This window comes from Hypanus sabinus, chromosome 3 (assembly GCF_030144855.1).
Source record: "Hypanus sabinus isolate sHypSab1 chromosome 3, sHypSab1.hap1, whole genome shotgun sequence".
NCBI classification, from domain to species: Eukaryota; Metazoa; Chordata; class Chondrichthyes; order Myliobatiformes; family Dasyatidae; genus Hypanus; species Hypanus sabinus.
The window spans coordinates 41,244,268-41,260,384 of NC_082708.1; the positions used below are offsets into that span (position 1 = coordinate 41,244,268).

Sequence of the window (16,117 nt, forward strand, 5' to 3'; positions counted from 1 at the left end):
CGCTGTATGAAGACGGAAGACCAGGCTCACCCTAACTTGTTTGAGGAGGCGGGCTGACTGTGTCCCCGCCCACTCTGTGATTTAACGTTTTCATCTCCAGCCAGTGGGCAGGATGGTGAGCTTCCCCGCGCTACAATTGGACAGATCTCCTGTCAATTTATGGCGGCTGGCGCCTCAACCAAGCAAGTTAGGCTGACTGGTAATTTTGTGCAAATCTTAAGGGTCGAGTCGGAGTTCTCGACTGTAACTGTTCAATCTTATTGAAATATTTAGCTCCTTGTATGATTTTGTGCAATAATTTGAAGTATATCGTCCGCTGACGCAATTTACATTAACAGAAGGTAAATCGTTTATTTCTAAAAGGTTCCCTGATATTTATTTTGCTGTTGGTTGCCTCTTGACAGCAGAACCCGGGAGAGAGGATCCGTGCGAAAGGGGAAGCACAGAGTCCTGGATTTCATGCGCACCCCTCCTCCTAGCCCACTTTTTTGTTGTTTTATTGTGGATGTATTCCGGTCGGTGAAATGTTTCTTTTCCGTAGACAGCAGATTTGACGGAGAAGCGGGTACAGATTTAAAGTACCACGCAATGTATGCTTGCTGGAGAGTACAGTCAGGGTTGATTTAATGGCATGTGAAGAAAACCGCTTAGCTCAAGTCTTCAGGAATGGGTGTAGCAACTGTTTTAATGTTTGCCTTTATTACGTCTGCATATAACGGCGTGGATTCGGAAGCATCTTATTAGTCGAGAAAACCCGTTAGCCCCGTTCTCACTGTCAAACCAAGCATAAAACGTAGACTCTGCAAGCAATCCTTTTTGGATGAAATCACTCCCATCATGACATTGGCTAGGGGTTTATGATGTGTATTTCACGTTAGCATGGTTGACATTTTCCTACTGGCTGTCGCGTACCTTAGGACAGAAGGAGTAATACCTTGTTTCCTGCAGGGATGCAACTTACAACCTTAGCTGAGCCCAAACAAAAAAAAAGTAGGAAAGTACCATTATGAGATTAGTAGTGTTGTTAGCCTCCGATTTCAATGTTCAGTATCACTAGTTATGGTTTTTCTATTCAAGAACAGGGCTAGCTGCAAGCTGAGATCTCTGGGCCCTCAATCATTTTGCCTTCGTAGGTGCTTGAGGTTAGGTTAGGTTTTATCAAGGTCCACACGCGAATGCTTAGACACATGGGAGATCACTGTGATCACCTCTGCATCTTCCCCCTCACCTTTAAAGCAACCTTTTATGTAACAGTCGTGGAGAGTGTTCATTCCCTTTGCAGCAAAGATGAGGCAGGTTTGACTTTTTGCTGAGGAGATAATTGATTATGGGTGCAACAAAAAAGAATGAAATCTAATTTCCACGCAATTATTTCTGCCGATCACCATATTGCTTTGTATACTGAACACAGGTCAAATATATTTTCTGTGCAATATTAACAATTGATTTATACCTGGAGCAATAATAAACATGTTACATTTTGCCTTTCAGTAGCATTTGTATTATGTCCCTATTTTTTATAAATGCTATTTTAATATAATTAATTAAATTTGTATATTTTTCCACAGAACTATTAATATGCCCATTTGCTCCTGTTATTTTGATTTTCAGTATGATGAGCTCAGACTCAACTTTTTTGGACTTTGACTATGTTAGAAGTACTATATACTTTTTTGGATTTATGATTTGCACACTTCCTAGCAGTGGATATCTGTTTGACATTTGGAAGTAAGTTTTAAAGTAAACTACTGGGCTGGCTCACATTGATATTAAAATACCTTATTCTGTGATTAGGAGCAATAATAAATTATGTAAGTGCTCAGAAATATTTGAAATGCATTTGTATTTTGTTAGTTTGTCTTCTCCCAAATTGAAGGGATAATGTTTTATATTTTAAATACAGTGGGAATTATTTTGGATTTTTGAATAAATGTAAAATCTATTTTATTCTGTAGTTCAAACATTTATTTATTTTGTTTTAAGTTTATGTGGCAGCATGGTCAATAAAATAGTGAAGAAGGCATGCTTGTCTTCACAGGTCGGGCAGTATACTATCTAGGAAGGATATGATTGTGCTGGAGATATGAATGTGGTGGGCCAAAGGACCCATTTCTGTGCTAAACAGCTCTGTGACTGTAGGGTTATTCCATTTCTTGTAAAGAGAAGGTTGAGGGGTAGGCCAGTAAAAATTATTAGGTGACTTGACAAGAATATTTCTACCTTTGTGGATAATAAAATTGATTGTTTTTAGTGAGGAAGGTTGATTGCCAATCATGAAAAGTTATTACAATGTTTAAAGGGTAACCATTTTACATCATGAGAAGTTATTATAATGTTAAAAGGGTCACCATTTTATAAATAACTGGAGTTGACTTCCTAAGGCAAAATTAATGAAATTATTTTGTAAATACAAAGACTTTGTAAGAATCATGAGAAGGTTAAGCATGTGATGAAGTTATCACAAAGTAATGGAAAACATTCAGGACTTTATGGTAAATTTAAAGTGAGAGAGTGCTTTATTTTGGTGAGGAGGAAGGGTGTAGGAAACAGTGAATGTCTGTGATAGGAAGCAGGTCAAAGTTTTTTTTCTCTAACAGCCATTTTTAAGTGATCATTTTTTGAGTAATTGTTAACTAGACTATATTTTATTTTATTACATTGCTTCTGTTCTCTTCTCCCTCACCACCCATCTGAACTTAAAACATTTCTTTTCTCACTTTGCTAGGTCTGATGAAGGGGCCTTGCCATATCAACTTGGGTTTTCTCCCCGCAGACGTGGCTCAATGTACTGAGCGCTTCCAGCACCTTCTGCTTCTGTTAGCGATTTATGTTGATTCAATATTTATAAGGCATCTGTTATTTTGCACAAGTTGTCCAGTCCGTGCATTGTCAATCACATTCAGTGATTCACTGTTATTTTTGCTATTTTTATAGAAAAGTTTGGCCTAAGATCTCAGGCCTAATAGTGATCAAGGTTTTATCCATTTCTGCTTATAATCTGCCTCACTGGATATGATATGATGTACAATTGACAACCTGATTCTATTTTACATTCAAAATACTACTGTCCAAATTATGTCCTGTACCAAATTCCATACATAAGACATAGGAATAGAATTAGGCCATTTGCCCCATCGAGTCTGCTCCACCATTCCATTATGACAGATTTACTTTTGCTCTCCATTTTCCTGATTTCTCCCTGTAACCTTTGACACCCATACTAATCAAGAACCAACCAACCTCTGCTTTAAATATATCCATAAATCAAGCTTGAAGTTAAGGCACATTTATTATCAAAGTATGTTTGCAATATACAACCCTAAGCTTCGTCTTCCTGCAGGCAGACCTGAAAAAGAGAACAAATGAGTTCAAATAGGGACCAATACTAGTTTGATTCAAACATGAAAGCAGGGTTTGCACATGCAGTACAAGGGCAATGCTTGTATAAAAGAATTTTAAGTAAGTGGTTAAATTCCATGCGAAAAGATCTGGAATTGCTTGCAGTTTCTCTGTGCATAAAGCAATTCATATTCACAGAAGAGTTCAAAACAATTTGCAACATTCAATGTAAACTTTCTGTTAACACTGAGATTTGACGGAGTTTTAATGTTGATTGGTAGGTGGGATGTTACTCCGGAATCGATCACAAGAACAGCAAGCTGCATTTATATAGTACTTCTAACATAGCAAAACAATCCAAGACTCTCCACAGAAGCATTATCAAACAAAATTTGCCACTAAGCAATAGACACTAGAGCTATCAAATGGGAAGTCATTTTTACAGAGCATTTTAAAAGGGGAACAAGAAGTTGAGATGTCTTGAGTGTGAAATCTAACTCGAGCGGCTACCAACTATGAAGCGGCAAATTCTTGATTTTTGAGGAGCCAGAATTAATGAAGTGTAGCTATGTCAACAGGACATTAAGAGCATGGAATGATTTGAAAACCCAGATAAGAATTCTCTAAAAGAATAGGCTGTGATTAACCAGGACTGAATGTCATATGTACATTTAGAACAGAGATGAAAAGGGAATTTCTTCAGCTTGAGGGTGGTGAATCTGTGGAATTCATTGTGACAGGCAGCTGTTGTGGAGAAATCTATATATCTATAATATATGATCTGTCAATATCCAAATTATCTTGTATGTAACATCAGTCAGATTTTAAGTTAGTTGTTTATCAGTAGAAAAAGTCATCTCATCCTCCCTTCGCAAAAGTCTCCATCAGGAATTCCACTAGCAGACCTCAGCAAGTTCACCTTGCCACCTAAACAGCTAATCTTCTGTCCTGGTCTCACCTCTAACGTAGATATTCCCTTCGTCCTATCAATCCCTACCTGCCACCTTCTCTACAAATAAAACCATTTTAAAGTCTCTTTCCCCATTCTGGCAAAAGTTTTTTGACCTGAAACATTTATTCTTTCTCTTTTGCCACAGATGCTGCCAGGCCTACTGATTGTTTCAAGCATTTGTTTGTTTTTACCTTGACCTATGCTCACCTTTCTTTGCTAGCACTTCTCTCATTTCTTTCTAAAGTGCCTGTCATTTAGGATCTCTTCTTCAGTTCAGTCACTAGGTCTACATTTTCAGAAACAGCAGAGAGAGGGCCTTTCTGTTTGTATGTCTACCCATGGTAGACACTGTTGCATCAGGTGATGTGCAATAGAAAACTACAGTGGAGAGCCACACACACAACATTTGGATTGTTTGACCATCTATTCCGAATTTAGTTGGCGCTAAGCAGTTCCAAGGCCCATAAGTTATGGCAGCAACCATCATGTGCTGTTCTGAATAACAAGGTATGAGTACGAACAGGAGAGATTCTGCAGATGCTGGAAATCCAAAGCAGCACACATAAAATGCTGGAAGAACTCAGCAGGCCAGGCAGAATCTGTGGAAATGAATAGATAGTCGATGTTTCGGGCTGAGACTCTTCCTCAGGACATGAAAAAGGTACTCAAGATATGAGTTCTCTTTTAGTCATTTAGGTAATAATTAATTATATTTGCTGTATAGAGTGTAACTGGCCTGAATTAGGTCAACCTTTTTTTCTGAAACTATACAACCAAGCCAAAGGAAGCAACACCCTTCCCTAGCAGTGTTCAGGTGCCAGTAGAAATGGTTTTTTTCCTTTTAAGATGGGATAGAATAGAGTATCCAATCCAAAAATGCCTTGCATTGGTGATCATTGGCTGCTGAATCCCTGGGTCATTTTCATCAAACCAATCGTAGTACTTTTGATGCTGAATCCAAGAGTCTCTTTACAGATGTTAGTTATGTAGACTTTGGGGCAGGCTGAACCTTATGGGCACTATGTAGCTTGTTTTAGGGTCATCAGGTTGTCTATGAGGAGCTGTTTGAAGATAGTTACTTTCATAGGGTCCTTGAACTTTGTCCAATCAGTCAATCTATCTATAATTCTATAGCAGAATCACAATGTCATCATCACAACCTGCTCTTCCATCTATTTTCATATCATCGACAAATTTAAAAACCTTACATTTCATTCCCACATGTTATGAATGTAAATAGTAGGCAGTTGAGGGTCTAAAGCAATGTTTCTCAATCCTTTTTAGGTTACTAGCCTCTTGGTTCTCCATCTACATCCCTAGCACTCCCTCTCCCTTTCTGGCCATTGCATAAAAAACTATAAAGAATTTTAATTTGTGATGTACAGATAAAGGGAAGGGAAACTGCTAATTCAAAGCAATGACAAATAGTTGCAAAAAATATTCAATCTATTTAAAGCTATAAATAAAATTAGCACTTTAATTGCAGTAAAAACAATTTCCACAAACAATTTGAGCATACGTTAGTAGTCCAACTCTTCATGACCTCATTGATTTTTCCCCTTTCAGTGAAATGGATGCAGTGATATCAGCTTCACAACATCAGGCTGACTGTAACTCAGGAGACTCAGATACCCATGTTTAGTCATTTGCAATCTGTTTCAATGATTTTAATGAAGTTGGGCAACTGCACTGAAACCACGCTCCACGACAGAAGATGTTGGAAAGGCAATAAAGAAGATCTTGACCTTTTTCAACAGAGCATTGAATTGAATTGACCTTATTTCTTACATCCTTCACATACATGAGGAGTAAAAACTTTTACATTATGTCTGCATCTAAATGTGCAATGTGCAACCATAGTACTTTATAATAAATAGAATAGTCAATGTATCATAGAAGCTTTCCCAGAACCTGTTCATCCTGGCTTTTATGCTGCGGTACCGCTTCCTGGATGGTAGCAGCTGGAATAGATTGTGGTTAGTATGTCTTGGGTCCCCAATGATCCTACGGGCCCTTTTTACACACCTGTTCTTGTAAATGTCCTGAATCATGGGAAGTTTACAACTACAGATGCACTGGACTGTCCACACCACTCTCTGCAGAGTGCTACGATTGAGGGAGGTACAGTTCCCATACCAGGCAGTGATGCAGCCAGTCAGGATACTCTCAATTGTGCCCCTGTAGAAAGTTCGAGATTTATTTCTACAACCAAAAGTCTTAAAATGAGTTTTTAGAACCTTGGCTTCAGCTTAGTTATTTTGTAGCAAGATCAGTTCTTCCTCCATCCTTCCTGTTAACTCCTCATTACAAGTGTTCAGAAATGGATTTATCACCCAGTCTAGAATTTGGATCCAGAGAAGATCCTGAAATCTCTATGACTTGTCTTTTTGCAGCTCACCCAGGTAGGCAAAGTATACTTGAAAATCAACATCTGGTATTCTTTCTTTCTCTTCCTACTCAGAAAGGTTCGGAAATTCGAAAAGGTCGTAACAGCCTATGTTGCTCCTAATGGGGTTAACTTGGACAGAAATGTGGTAACGACTAATTTGACCTTAATAAGATTTGTATTACCTTCTTTCAGTTGAAGATCAATTTCATTAAACTGAATAATTCTGACAAATAACCAATGTCATGCCTAATGACTGAATGAAATATTCAGAGAAGTATATCACAGTTTTTAAAAGCACATAGAAGTACCTCAGGCAGTTTTGTTTTGGGAACCATGGGATTTCTTTGTGCATTAAGAAGTATTCAAGCTGTCCATTGTTCTCAATACAAAGCTCTTGAAATAGTTGAGAATTGAGAGCATGGGACTTGATTTTATTTGCTGCTGTAATAACACTATTTAATGATTTGTGCAGCTGATCACAGGATTTTTTGTGATAAGATGCTGTCTGTGAAATATGTTAGGTACAGCTTTTTCCAAATAAATAATAACTGTCATTGATGGTACCCCATTTATTGCACAAGCAAGAATGTTGATGAGAGGAATGTCCTTCTTGAAAAATAACCCTAAGTATTGGCTTGCCCTTCGTAGTTGTTTTTAGTGCCCTTGCAGATAACAACTTTTAAACCATGCCTTCATCTTTAGAAGCAAACACAATCAAAAAGCAAGGATTTGTTGCCCGGCAAAGTTGACTTATCCGATTGCAGAGCAAATTTTGTGTCCTGAGTACATTACACAACATGCCATCCACATTCTTGGTCATTTCATCTGTTCATCTTTGAACAGAGTTGTCTCAGAGTGGAATCACTTTAATTATTGGGTCTGGTGACTTGTGCAAAACCATACTTAGAATCTCCTTTGCTGCTTGTAGAATCTGTTCTACTCCAATTGTATGGGACTTTCCAGATTTAGCAATGAAATTTTGTATGAAGCACTCAAACCAACATTATTTTGTTGTGCAAAAACGAGGAAATCTGCAGATGCTGGAAATTCAAACAACACACACAAAATGCTGGTGGAACACAGTAGACCAGGCAGCGTCTGTAAGGAGAAGCGCTGTCGACGTTTTGGGCTGAGACCCTTCGTCCTGACAAAGGGTCTTGGCCCAAAACATCGACAGTGCTTCTCTTTATAGATGCTGCCTGGCCTGCTGTGTTCCACCAGCATTTTGTGTGTATTGTTTTGTTGTGAAGTGCTGGCAGATATGTTTTGAAGCGATTTCTGTTTCTGAAAGTTTTCACAAAGTGACTGAAAGCAAATCAATTTTCCTGCTTGTTTTACAAGAGTGAATTCTCTTCAAATGTTCAAGGAGCCTGGATTGGTTCATTGTTCATTTGAAAAAAACCTTTTCACGCAACAGACACATTGGCTGGTTGCTTAGTTCCTATATAAATCCATATTCAGATACCCCATGACTATACTGTCTGCACTTTTTCATTTGGTCTGCTTCTGCCATTTTCTTTATGGATTCATGACCATGGTCAATCACCTATAACTTTCCCCTTTATTGAGTTCAGTTTCAATAAAGGGGAAAGTTATGACTTCATCAGAGCTCAAGCAAAACTTGACTGTCTGCCTGAAAGTACATAAAGTGCTGCAGTGATATCTTAGTTGGGCCATGGGCTAGAGAAATGCAGTCAAGACCAATAGAAAAGGCAGATTCTGAACTTTACTCCATGAATGATATACCCTAATTCACAGGAATTGCATCCCTGTGTGATTAGAGTACGGGAATCGTATTAACTAACATTACCACAGTAATAAAAGACAATAATATATGAACTAGGCCTGGAAATAACACGATTTCTTCACTCCAGATGCATCATAATATACCAAATACAGAAGTGTTACATTGCTTTTCAACAACTATAACATGCTTCAAGCAAAGTCTGTGAACGGTGCGTTAGCAAGAGATGCGATGATTATTTGATCATTGTAATCAATTATGAGGCATTGAGGATCAACTGCTTATAATAAGTAATTAATTTCTTAAATTAAGCTTGTAATCCCTCAGCTTCCTCCTTGTCCCCTTAGAAACCCCCCCTACCTCCAGGGGTGGGGGGCACAATATCACTCACTTTGGAAACCACTGGTCTAAAGCCAATCCCCGAAGTATTTCACCATATAGGTCCTCCAACATATAAAGGACCCACTTATTCCAATCCTTTTTTTCTGTATGACAACTAGTTTAAAATCTATGCTAAAACACTCCTTTCAATATATTGGGCTGTTAATTTGTGCATCAGTTTTTTTATGTGGCACCTTGTCAAATGTCTTTTGGAAATGTAAATACACTTTATCTGCAGGTTCCCCTCTATCACTTCTCCCTTTCACAGCCTCAAAGAATTTGAGAAAAATTGCCAAACACGATTTACCTTTCCTAAAACTGTGTTGACCTGGTTTGATTGTATTTAGCTTTCCTAAATGATTAATTGATTTCCTCTTTGATTGCTGACTCTATAGATGTCATCTTGTTAACAATAGATGGTAAACTAACTAGCCTATAATTCCCTGTCTGCTTTTTTGAACAGGAAGTCACTTTGGATTTTTCTAATCTGTTGTCAACCTCCTGGAATTCAGTGAGATTTGCAATGTTTCAACCAATGAGTCAAGTATCTCTTACAGCCTTTTGATAAAACCTTAGAGATAGGCCATCAGGTTCCAGCAATTAGTAAGCCTTGTCTTCTGTGACATCCTCCCATGTGATTGACATGTTTTACGAGTTCTTCCCTGTTACTTGAAAGTAGTCCATACATTATCTTGGATATATTTACAGTGTCCTCCACAGTGATGAAAAAATTGATTTGATTTATCTGACATTTCTTTGTTTCCTCCCATTAATTCATTAGTCTCATTCTCTGGAAGTCTCACTTTTGGCCACCTTCCTCTTAGTTATATATCCAAATATCTTATTACATGCAAAATATCCCGCAAAAACAGTTTTCACTGTTGTTGTAAGCTTTTTTAGTGCTGCTGGCCTATGGTGAAGGGTCTTGGCCCAAACTGTTGACTGTTTATTCCTCTGCATGGTTGGTGCCTGCCCTGCTGAGTTCCTCCAGCATCTTGTGCATTCCACTTTGCACTCCAATCCCTACTTTTCAATTTAACATTATCTATTACCTCCTTCATTAAACACTGATATGCTGGTTGAAGTTCGTGAGATGTTTGATGGCAATGCTCATGAAAAACAGCACTATTCCTCCCGGATGATCATATCTCCATATCTCTTCAGAGAACATGCTAAGGAAATGGAGCTGCAACTTGATGACCTTTGGTTCATATGGGTAACTGGGGAGGTGATAGATAGGAGCTACAGGGAGGTAGTTGCAGGAGGTAGGTGAATGGGTGACTGTCTGGAGAGGGAAGGGAAATAGGCAGCTGATACAGGGTACCCCTGTGATCATTCCCTCAATAAGAAGTATATCAGGGTACTCCTGTGACCATTCCTTCAATAACAAGTATACCAGGGTACCCCTGTGACCATTCCCTCAATAACAAGTATACCAGGGTACCCCTGTGACCATTCCCTCAATAACAAGTATACCAGGGTACCCCTGTGACCATTCCCTCAATAACAAGTATACCATTTTGGATACTGTTGGAAGGGATGACATACCAATGGGAAACCACAGTGACCAGGTCTCTGACACTGAGCCTGGCGCTATCGTTCAGAAGGGAAGAGGGCAGAAGAGGAATGCAGAGGTGATAGGAATTAACATTCTTAGAGGAGGAGAGCCTTTGGACACGATAGAGGGATCCCAGGTCCAGGGTCAGGGATGTCTTGGATCATGCCCGTGACACTTTAAAGGAGGAGGGTGAGTAGCCATATGTCTTGGTGCATATTGGCACCAATTTAGAGAGCTAGGTAGAAAGCTGAAAATCAGGACCTCCAGGGTAAAAATCTTGATTGCTGCCTGTCCCATGTGCTGGTGAAGGATAATTTGGCAGATGAATGCATCCCATCTGCTTTAAAAAGACAACAATCATATCAGTGCCTAAGAAGAGCAGGGTGAGCTGTCTTAATGACTGTTTTCCAGTACTACTCACATCTATGGTGATGAAGTGTTTTGAGAAGTTGGTTATGACTCAAATCAACGTCTGCCTCAGTAAGGACCTGGACCGACTGCTGTTTGCCTATCACCACCATAGGTCTACAGTGCACACAGTCTCACTGGCTCTTCAGGCAGCCTTGGATCACCGGGACAGTACTAATACTTACTGTATGTCAGGCTGCTATTTATCAACTACAGCTCAGTGTTTAATACAATCATTCCTACAGGTCTGATCGAAACCTGGTCCTCTTTACTTCTCTGTAATTGGATCCTCGACTTCCTCACTGGAAGACCGCAGTCTGTGTAGATCAAAAATAATGTATCCATCTCACAGATAATTAACACTGGCACACCTCAGCACCTCAAGGATGTGTGCTTAGCCCACTGCTCTACTTTTTCTACACTCATGACTGCATGACTAGGTACAGCTCAATCGCCATCTGTAAATTTGCTGATGACACAACTATTATTGGCAGAATTTCAGCTGGTGACAAGAAGGCATACAGGAGTGAGATTTATCAGCTATCTGAGTGGTGTAACATCAACAACCTTGCATTCAAGATCAGTAAGACCAAAGAATTGATTGTGGACTTCAGAAAGGGTAATATGAGGGAACACACAGCAGTCCTCATAGAGGGATCAGAAGGACAAAGTTCCTGCATGACAACTTCTCAGAGGATCTATCCTCAGCCTAACATACCAGTGCAGTTACAAAGAAGACACAACATCAGCCATATTTCATTAGGAGTTTGAGGAGATTTGTTATGCCACCAAAGACGCTCACAAATTTCTATAGATGTACCATAGAGAGATTCTAACTGGCTGCATCACTGCCTGGTATGGGGGTGGGTGGTGAGGGGGAGGGGGAGCTACACAGTATCAAAATAAGCTGCAGAAAGTTGTAAACTCATTCGGCTCCATCAGGGCACCAGCCTCCCCAGCATCCATGACATCTCCAAGGAGCGATACCTCAAGAAGCCGGCATCCATCATTGAGGACCCCCATCACCATGGACATGCCCTCTAAACATTGATACCATCAGGGAGGAGGTACAAAAGTGTAAAAGCACACACTCAATGTTACAGGAACTTCAGCTTCTCCTCTGCCATCAGATTTCTGAATGGACACTGAACCTATGAACACAACCTTACTTTTGTTTTGCACTACTAGTTCTGAGAAATTGGTGTAGGGAGCAGGACTTCAGATTTATGGATCATTGGGATCTCTTCTGGAAAAGGTATGGCCTGTAACACAGGGACAGGCTACACTTGAACCCAAGGGAGACCAATATCCTTGCGGGCAGGTTTGCAAGAGGTGCTAGGAAAGATTAAACCAATTTGGCAGGGGGAGTGGAAACCAAAGTGATAGGGATGTTGGTTTAAAGCAGAGGTAGTGTTTCGTGAGTCTGTCAGGCAAGATGGGCTGATGTTAGGGCAAAATTGCAGTAAGTGGGATGGTTTATAGTATAAAAAGGGAACAAAATTGAAATGGGTGGCAAATACAGGACTGAAGGTTTTGGACCGAAACATCAACTGTACTGTTTTCCATAGATGCTGCTTGGGCTGCTGTATTCCTCCAGCATTTTGTGTGCATTGCTTGGATTTCCAGCATCTGCAAATTTTCTCTTGTTTGTGACAATACTGAAGGTGTTATATTTGAGTGCATGCAGTCTATGAAATAAGGTAGATAATTTTTTAGCGCAGTTAGAGATTGACATGTATGCCATTGTGGGTCATGGCTGGAAGACTATTGTAGTTGGGATTTAATATCCAAAGATACACAATCTATTGAAAGGACAGGCAGCCAGACAGTGGAAGAGGAGTGGCTCTGTTAGTAAAAAATGAAATCAAATCTTTAGAGAGAGCTGACATGGGATTGGAAGATGTAAAATCCTGATGGGTAGAGTTAAGAAACTGCAAGAGTAAGACGCTGATGGGAGTTATTTATAGGCTTCTAAACAGTATCCTTGATGTAGTCTACAGGTTACTGCAGGAGATAGAAAAAGCATGTCCAAAAGGCAATATTATGTTAGTTATGATGATTTCAATATGCAGATAGATTGGGAAAATCAAGTTGATGCTGGATCCCAAGAGAGAGAGTTTGTGAAAAGCCTCCAGGTTGGCTTTTTGGAGCAGCTTGTGGTTGAGCCCGCTAGGGAATCAGGAGTTTTGGGTTGAGTGTTGTGTAATGAACCAGATATAATTGGGGAGTTTATGGTAACCCATGGGAAACAGTGATCATGATATGAAAGAATTCACCCTGCAATTTGAGATGGAGAAGCAAAAATCAGATGTATCAGTATTATGGTGGAGTAAAAGGAATTACAGAGGCCTGAGAGAGGAGCTGGCTAGCGTTGATTGGAAGGGGACTCTAGCAGGGATGACGGCAGAGCAGCAATGGCTGGATTTTTCTGTGAGCAATTCAGAAGGGTGCAGGATAGATAGATCCCAAAGAAGAGGAAATATTCTAAAGGCAGGATGACACAACCATGTCTGACAAGGGAAGTCAAAGCCAACATAAAAGCAAAAGAGAGGGCATATAATAGAGCAAAAATTAGTGGGAAGGTTAACAATTGGGAAATTTTTAAATATCAACAGAAGGCAACTAACAAAACTGTGGAGGGGGAAGAAGATGAAATATGAAGGTAAGCTAACCAATAACATCAAAAATGATACCAAAAGTTTTTTCAGATATATAAAGCTAAAAGAGAAGCAAGAGTAGCTATTGGACTGCTAGAGAGATAATAACGGGAACAAGGCAATGGTGGGTGAACTGAGTAAGTACTGTGCACCTGTCTTCACTGTGGAAGGTACCTGTGGTATGCCCGAAGTTCAAGAATCTCAAGGGCAGGAGTGAGTGCAGTTGCTGTTACTAGGGAGATGGTGCTTGGGAAACTGAAAGGTATGAAGAAGATAAGTCACCTGACTTGATGCACTACAGCCCAAGGTTCTGAAAGAGGCAGCTGAAGAGACTGTGAAAGCATTAGTAAAGATGTATCAAGAATCACTAGGTTCTAGCATGGTTCTGGAGGACTAGCAAATTACAAATGTCATTCCACTCTTTCAAAAAGGGAGGGAGGCAGAAGAAAGGAAATTAGCGTGACCTCAGTGGTTGGGAAGATGTTGGAATTTATTGTTAAGGCTGTGGTTTTGGGGTATTTGGAGGCACATGACAAAGCAGGGCAATGTCAGCATGGTTTCCTTAAGGGAAAATCTTGCCTGAAAAATTTGTTAAAATTCTTTGAAGAAATAACAAGCAGGATAAACAAAGAAAAATCAGTGGATGATGTGTTCTTGGATTTTCAAAGGGTCTTTGATAAGGTGCAGCACATGAGGCAGGCGAACAAGATATGAGCCCAGTGTATTACAGGAAAGATACTGCATAGATAAATCATTGGCTGATTGGTAGGAGGCAAAGAGTGGGAATAAAGGGATCGTTTTTGGATTGGATGCCAATGTCTAGTGGTGTTTCACTGGGTCAGTTATGGAATCATTTCTTTTTACATTTTGTCAATTTAATGAAGAAGTTGTTGACTTCGTGGCCAAGTTTGCAGATGATAGGTGGAGGGGCAGGTAGTGTTGAGGAAGCAGAGATGCTGCAGAAGGACTTAGGTTAGGAGAATGAGCAAAGAGATGGCAGATGGAATACAGTGTTGGGAATTGTATGGTCATGCACTTCAGCAGAAGGAATAAAAGCATAGACTATCTTTTTAAACAGAGAAAATTCAAAAATCTGAGGTCAAAGTGATTTGGGAATTCTCGTGCAGGATTCCTGAAAAGTTTATTTCCAGGTTGAATCGGTAATGAGGAAGGCAAATGCAATGTTAGCACTCTTTTCAACAGGACCACAATATAAAAGCAAGGATGTAATTTTGAGGCTGTATAAGGTACTGACGAAGCCTCACTTTGAGTATCATGAGCAGTTTTAGGCCCTTTATGTGCTGACGTTGGAGGAGATTTACGAGAATGATTGCGGGGATGAAAAGGTTATCATATGAGCAGCACTTAAAGGTTTTCTTCAGCCAGATGGGGGTGAATCTGTGGAATTCATTGCAGTAGTTGGCTGTAGAGATCAGGTCACTGTGTGCATGTAAGGAGGAGGTTGATAGGTTCTTGATTAGTCAGGACGTGAAAGGTTATAGGGAGAAGAGAGGAGAATGGTGCTGAGAGGGGAAATAGATCAGCCATGATGAAATAGTGGAGCAGACTTGATGGGCCAAATGACCTAACTCTGCTCTTATGTCTTATGGTCTTACATCCTTAAATACTATATGATGTATGATAGATCTGGCCCCTCCAGTATTATAAATATAATCTCCCTATCATTATATTCAAATTTGTACAAGCCTCCTGGTAATAAGCAAAACTGTTCTGTTAGCTTTGCTAATTGCTGTAAATCTCTGATTATCCATCATCAGATTGTTCATCTGTCATTTTGCACTCCAGGCTCAGATATGATGCTTCCTTTAACACATTAGGACCAGGTTCCCATGTTCTCTTTTACACCCCAGGGCTTTCTCTGCTGTGTTCTCTTTAACCACATCAGGGACAGTGTACAACTAATTGTCTGGTGTGTTCAAGTTATTGTAATATTCTGGATCGCAGGTCTTGAATACCACAGATCATGCACTCAGCAGACAGCAAATCTTCTGGTTCTCCCAGGGCTTTAGGTTTGTGACAATCTGGTAATTGTTGCGTTCACTGGAACTCAGAAGAATGAGGGGTGACTTCATTGAAACCTATCGAATGGTGAAAGGCCTTGACAGAGTGAATGTGGAGAGGATATTTCTTATGGTGGGAGAGAACACAGGCTCAGAATAGAGAGGTGTCCTTTTAGAATGGAGATGAGGAAGAATTTCTTTAGCCAGAGAGTGGCAAATTGGTGGAAGCTGTGGTGGCCAAGTCTGTATGTACATTTAAGGCAGAGATTGATAGATTCTGGATTGGTCAGAGCATGAAGGGACATGGGGAGAGGGAGGGGGGGATTGGAGCTGAGAGGAAAATTGAATCGGCCATGATGAAATGGTGGAGCAGACTTGATGGGCCACGGGGCCTGATTCTGCTCCTATATCTTATGGCTTTTATGTTCTGGAAGACACACACTTATTCAGGCAACTGTAGATGAAATTGGTGATGGCTGTGGCATATTCATTCAGATCCAAACTTGAATACCAGTATATGGTTCAGTCTACCACTACAATGCAGTGTTATAAACTGGTGCCACCTATATGCCAGGAGAAGAAGTGAGGAAGCCAGGTGTGCTCAAAATAGAGGGATGTCCATTTGGAATAGAGATGAAAGGAATTTCTTTTGCCAGATGGTGGTGAAT

The 16,117-nt window shown here is 40.0% G+C and overlaps 1 protein-coding gene across 2 annotated transcripts in view; it reads left to right on the forward strand.

Annotated features, from left to right (window-relative positions):
* Positions 1-205: 205 nt before the first annotated feature.
* Positions 206-16,117, forward strand: part of lnx2a (ligand of numb-protein X 2a) — a 117,605-nt gene continuing 101,693 nt past the window's right edge. For both annotated transcript variants that reach the window (XM_059964141.1, XM_059964142.1), the window contains exon 1: positions 206-341. The gene's annotated coding sequence lies outside the window, so the exon portion shown is untranslated. The remainder of the gene's footprint in view (positions 342-16,117) is intronic.